Here is a 6,000-nt window from a genome sequence, read left to right as displayed (position 1 = left end):
ACTTAAAATTCAGGTTTTAGAGTCACTCAAATAGACCTTCTTAGTTCATGTAAAGGTCTGCTCATAAAAATCATTCATTTTCCCCAGAACTTGGAATTTTTAAAGAAGCTTTTAAAAAATTGTGTAAGTAACTCTATGTCACATTAACCCAAGAAAACTAAGTTTCCTACTTCCTTCATTTTTGGGTGTAGTAGGGTCCTCTGTGTATTTAAAGAGTCTGAGGTTGAAAGTACCTCAGTTTGCCTCTAGATAGCATCAAAACAACCTATTTAGAAGTCAACAATTCCAGCAAACGCTTTGATCATGTACGAACTATGAGTCTTATTTAAACTGTAGTTAGTCAAATTATTTTGTATTCAAAATGACATCAACATTTATGAGTATTTTTAGATTGAAAACATTAAAGCTTAAGATAATAAGCCAATTATAACATTTTAAAATTACTTAACTGTGAACTATTCAGCTTCAGCACTAGGCATGACTTAAGGGCATTTTAATGATATAAACCAGACACATATATTTTCATAAAAGTTGGTTTCAAATACCTTTGTAGCACAAAAGGCAACCAAGCATTGAGCATAGCATAAAGCCATTGGAACAGGTGAAACAAAACACAGTTTAACTGAAATAGATAGAAATTTCAAATTCAATTCTGTCCATTTTTCTACTGTTTAGATCTATAAAAATATTCAAAAATGATAATGGATTTGAAACTGTATTTTTTTAAAAAGCAGGTTTTCAATCCCTGTATGTGCTGCCTCCCAAGGCACTGCCAAGCATTCATTAGTGATGGAGTGTGAACTTCTCACCTCCCACCTGTGTAAATGGGACAAGACCCTGTTCATAAATGGAAGGCTGGCAGGAACGCAAAGGTGACATAGCTAGTGTTTGTTGCACATTCAGAGATCATATAAATAAGAATTTCAGTCAGTTTAGGAAGATAAATCAATCCGTCTTTGAACTCATAATGTACATCCATTAAAAACATTTTAAAGCACATAAAGTGCAAAACTAAAGTCAATTGAGTCATTCACTTAACATTTTTAAAGTGGGAAACATGTCATCAGTGATCTAAAAAAAAAGAGTCCTATTACTAAAACACAAACTGGGTATGAACCTATTTCACCGAGTAAGGGAAAGAGCGAAAGTAAATGAAAATGTGAAGGGAAAAAATTGAGTTCAATAAAACAACTAATAAATCAGTGGTGTGATCCAATTTTTCACTTTCTTAATGGCTGTGTTGGCATCATGTAGACACAGACCATGTGTATGTGACAGGTATATGACTTACCTAGAACTACAAACTTTTTTAAATGTAAAAGAAAAAAAGTTGTCTAGTTTCATAGTGTCACAAGTTTCCTGAAAGGCTGGCTCCAGGTGGATTACTGGATTGTGCAAAATACTACCCAACACACAGACACTGATTCATTTCCCAGCGCTTCGGCTTCAAAGAGCAAAGGGTAATTACAAATGGGCCCGAAACTATTAGAAATTGGTTTGAAAAGAATACAGTTTTCACAAAAAAATTGAAGTTTAATCAGTTTTGCTATACAATTAGCAATTACATCTACAAATGGAATAATCTTTTCAGGTCTAATTATGATGTCCTGACCCTCTTCCTAAAAGGAAGACAAAATCACTCTCGACAGCTCATATACTTTTCTACTTCCTGTAACTTTCATACACAGGACTTGTCACAGCTCCTCTTCTCTGTTATTCCCTCAATGAGGGGCAAGAGAAACATGAATTGAGAACAGTACACACCCATTTTTTTTGTTGTCTATTACTCTCAAGCTTATGCCTCTAGTGGCCTGATAAGCTTGTACTTTACCATCTGTCTGTTGCCAACCGTCACATTCAGCACAATTTAAATATATCACCAGATTAAGAAAAATTCACAACATAAAGGCCAATGAATAAACTCAGTGCTTATTATTTTTTCTTTTTAATCTTTTTAATATTTTCTTTTTAATATTTTTACCATCCTGTATTTTTTCTTTTCAATACTTCTTTTTAGTATTTCTTTTTAATATGTTTAATATGGAACAAAATAAACACTAATTTTAACTTCAAAAAAATAGTCCTCCTGATATACATAAATATATATATATATTTACTATTGGAATAAAAATATCAAACTGTAGTATTTTCAACATTAAGGGAATAAAAGGCAAAATATTTGCTGGAAATAGGAGAGAGTTAAATATCATTGATTATGATTTAGATTAAATTCATGTACAAAGTATTATTTCTTGCATTGCTGTTTATCATTATTTATTGCCTCATTCCATGAAAAAAATTAAAGCAACATGCAGAGTTATGTACCCCAGAACAGATGAGGAGAAAAGAAGTAACAGAAAAAGAGAGGATTAAAAGAAGAGTATGGAAATTGAGTGGTCCTGATCATGTATGGGATTTAAGCTTTTTATCTCTAATTACAAATTGTTGTTATTTGTATTTTAGACATTAACAAGGTTGTATGATTAAATTTAAGGGCAAGCAAGATCTCCCTGAAGTTTTCATAGCTTAGAGTCGCATTGAAAACACATACACTTTTCATTACAGTGCCTAGGAGGTGGTGGTGGGGGGGCAGGGGGGGAAGGCTCTCATTTTCTACAAACTTGGTCCTCCTAAACCAGAGGGATGGAGAAAGGCTACAAATGCTGTTTGCCAAGGCCTCCCACTATGAAAAAATAATGTGAGCAAGAAAAAGGAATAAAAGATCTCCAAATTAGAAAGACAGAAGTAAAACTGTCACTATTTGCAGATGACATGATATTATATATAGAAAACCAGAAAGACTCCACCAAAAAGGGTTAGAACTAATAAACAAATTTAGTAAAAGTTGCAGGATAGAAAATCAACATAAAAAAATCTATTTCATTGCTATACACTAAAAACAAGCTATCAAAAATAGAAATTAAGAAATAATCCCATTTAGAGTTACATTAAGAATAAAATAGCTAGGGATAAATTTCACCAAGAAGGTGAAAGACCTGTACAATTAAAACTAGAATACATTGATGAAAGAAATTGAAGGAGTCACAAATAAATGGAAAGATATATAGTGCTCATGGATTGGAAGAATTAATATTGTTAAAACACTCATACTTCCCAAGGCAATCTATGGAGTCAATGCAATCCCTATAAAAATTCCAGTGGCATTTTTCATAAAACAAGAACAAATAATCCTAAAGTTTGTATGGAAACACGAAACACCTTGAATAGCCAAAAGCAATCTTGAGAAAGAAGAACAAAGCTGGAGGTAACTCACGGTCTGATTTCAAACTATACTACAAAGCTATAATAATCAAAACAGTATGGTATTAGTGTTTGTGCGCGCGCGCGCGCGCACACACACACACAAACAGACACACAGATCAATGGAATAGAATAGAGAGCCCAGAAATATACCCATGCATATATGTTTAATTAATCTACTGATAAAGGATACACAGTGGGGAAAAGACTGCTTCTTCAGTACATGATTTGGGGAAAACTGGGCAGCCACATGCAAAAGAATGTTATGTGTCAATTATATCTCAATAAAAAAATAACCTACAACAAGCTTTTTCTAAGCAATGGTACAAGGACACAGCCTACCCTGCGAAAACCTGGTCCACATTCCTCTGGCAGGTTCCCTGAATTCTCCTTCCCCTTACATCTCCAGGGTATCCATATGCTGCAAGTTAACCCCATTCCTAATCCACTTCCTCCAACACTTATAAGTTGTCCCCACCTTGGCTCTAAACAAGATGATTCTCATTCCCTCTTGTTTCAGTTCCTCTCTCAGGCCCCTAGGACAGTGGTTCTCAAATTCTGTGGTCTCAAGACCTCTCTAAATCTTTTTTTTTAATGACATTGGCATTTTTTAAAAGACATTATTTATTTATTTTTGGCCGTGTTGGGTCTTCTTTGCTGTGCATGGGCTCGCTCTAGTTGTGGTGAGCGAGGGCTATTCTTCATTGTGGTGCACAGGTTTCTCATTGCAGTGGCTTCTCTTGTTGTAGAGCATGGGCTCTAGGTGTGCGGGCTTCAGTAGTTGTGGCTGGTGGGCTCAGTAGTTGTGGCACACGGGCTTAGTTGCTCCTGGGCATGTGGCATCTTCCTGGCCCAGGGCTTGAACCCGTGTCCCCTGCATTGGCAGGCGGATTCTTAACCACCGCGCCATCAGGGAAGCCGAAGACCTCTCTAAGTCTTAAAGATGACTGAGGATCCCAAAGAGCTTTTGTAGATGTGGGTTGTATCTGTCGGTATGTATCATCTTGGAAATAAAAACAGAAAATATTTTTATTATTTATTGATTACTTTATTTAGAAATAAGTATCATAAACTCCCAATAATAAACCTATTAGTATAAGTAACATTTTAAAAATAGCTACATCCTCTAAAACAAAAAAGAGAAATTTAAAAGTGGCATTGTTTTACATTTTTACAACTCTGATATCTGGCTTAATAAGAAACAGCTGAATTCTCATATCTACTTCTGCATTCAATCTGTGTGATAGATAGCTTTTGTTGAAGTATATTAAAACCTGGTCTCCCACAGATATGCAATTGGAAATGAATAATATTTTTAATCTTTTCAGATAATTGTGGCTACACAGCAAATCTTGACAAATCTTTCTTAAAGGTTAGTTGCAACAGGTAATAGGAAAACATATTGATGAGTTTTTCATATCTGTTGCACTGAAATCCATTGGTCTTGAATTTTGAAAGAATCATCAACACACACATGATTTGTAGTACTGGTCACGTGGCATCCATCCGTTCACTAAGCTATGCCTCTCTTCTGAAGTTTAACACATTTCATGATGTAATATTAAAAAATCACATTCATTAATATCATCATGGATCTTATTAGAAAAGTCTTGATGTATTGGAAAGCTGTCAAGATCATGACAGTAGACACAAGTTTTTCAAAATCCTAATTTTCGCTTGGGAAGCTCAAATTTTATCACAGGCAACAAACATTATCAGTTGTTTTCCTTGAAGTGACAGCCTCATTTTGTTCATTTTTGAGAAAATGTCTGCCAAATATTCATGTATGAATAACCATATTTAATCTGTCAGGTATTCTTTCAAGTAAAAATGTGTCTCACATGCAAAGGGCCCACTATTGCGCAATTCTACCACACAAGTGCTTTCTTGGAGATACCACTGCACTTTGACATGCACCAGAAGTGCTTTATGTGGACCTCCCACTTTATCACACAGAAGAGTAAGATATGGACTCAAGGACTGAGATTTAATAAAAGCAATACTTTTAACTACTTCACCCAGGAAACTGTGAGCAGAAAGTGAATTTTTTTTCTACTGAGAGTGCACAGCGGTAAGGAATAGAGATCGCTAATACAGTTTAGTGCCACTATGCTGAGTCAGGCACCTGCAGTTTTGCCCACCTTTGCTTTTGTACCAAAGCAGCAAAGATGCATGGTGGGAAAGCACAGAGCATCTTAGTATTTTCATGCAAGTATCACGATCTTATGAACCTCCTGAAAGGTTCACAGAGACTTAGGGGCCCATTGGACCAAGCTTTGATAACCATTGGTCTAGAGTTTTCATGTTTTAAACTTTCTCAGCATATTCAGGGCAAAGAAACTTGGAGGACTTTTCCAAGAAGGGACAAAAGTCAAGGAAGGTCCCAGGAGAAATCTAGAAAGTTGGAAGATTTGACCAGATGAGGTTTTCAGTGGGGCCCTGAAACAGAGGATGAGAGAGTGGGAATTTTGAGCTGATTGGAAATTGGTTCCAATACCTTTGACTTTGAACCTACTTGATAAGCTGTGCTGAAGACAGCAGGGCTGATGGGAGTTGGGGAGAAAGTCCCTGATGTTTATCACAGGAACCTCTTCCATACAAATTCAGAAAGCTGCTCACATGGGTCTAACGTGGCCCCTGTTTCCCTGTCTTGCTCCCCTTTCAGGCAGCCCTTTACTGTGACCTTCCAAAATCCATTCTCCGACCTGGAAATCAACTAACTTTTCCTATATATTGCCA

This window comes from Hippopotamus amphibius, chromosome 4 (genome assembly GCF_030028045.1).
Source record: "Hippopotamus amphibius kiboko isolate mHipAmp2 chromosome 4, mHipAmp2.hap2, whole genome shotgun sequence".
NCBI lineage: Eukaryota > Metazoa > Chordata > Mammalia > Artiodactyla > Hippopotamidae > Hippopotamus > Hippopotamus amphibius.
Note: the sequence above shows the minus strand (reverse complement) of the source record.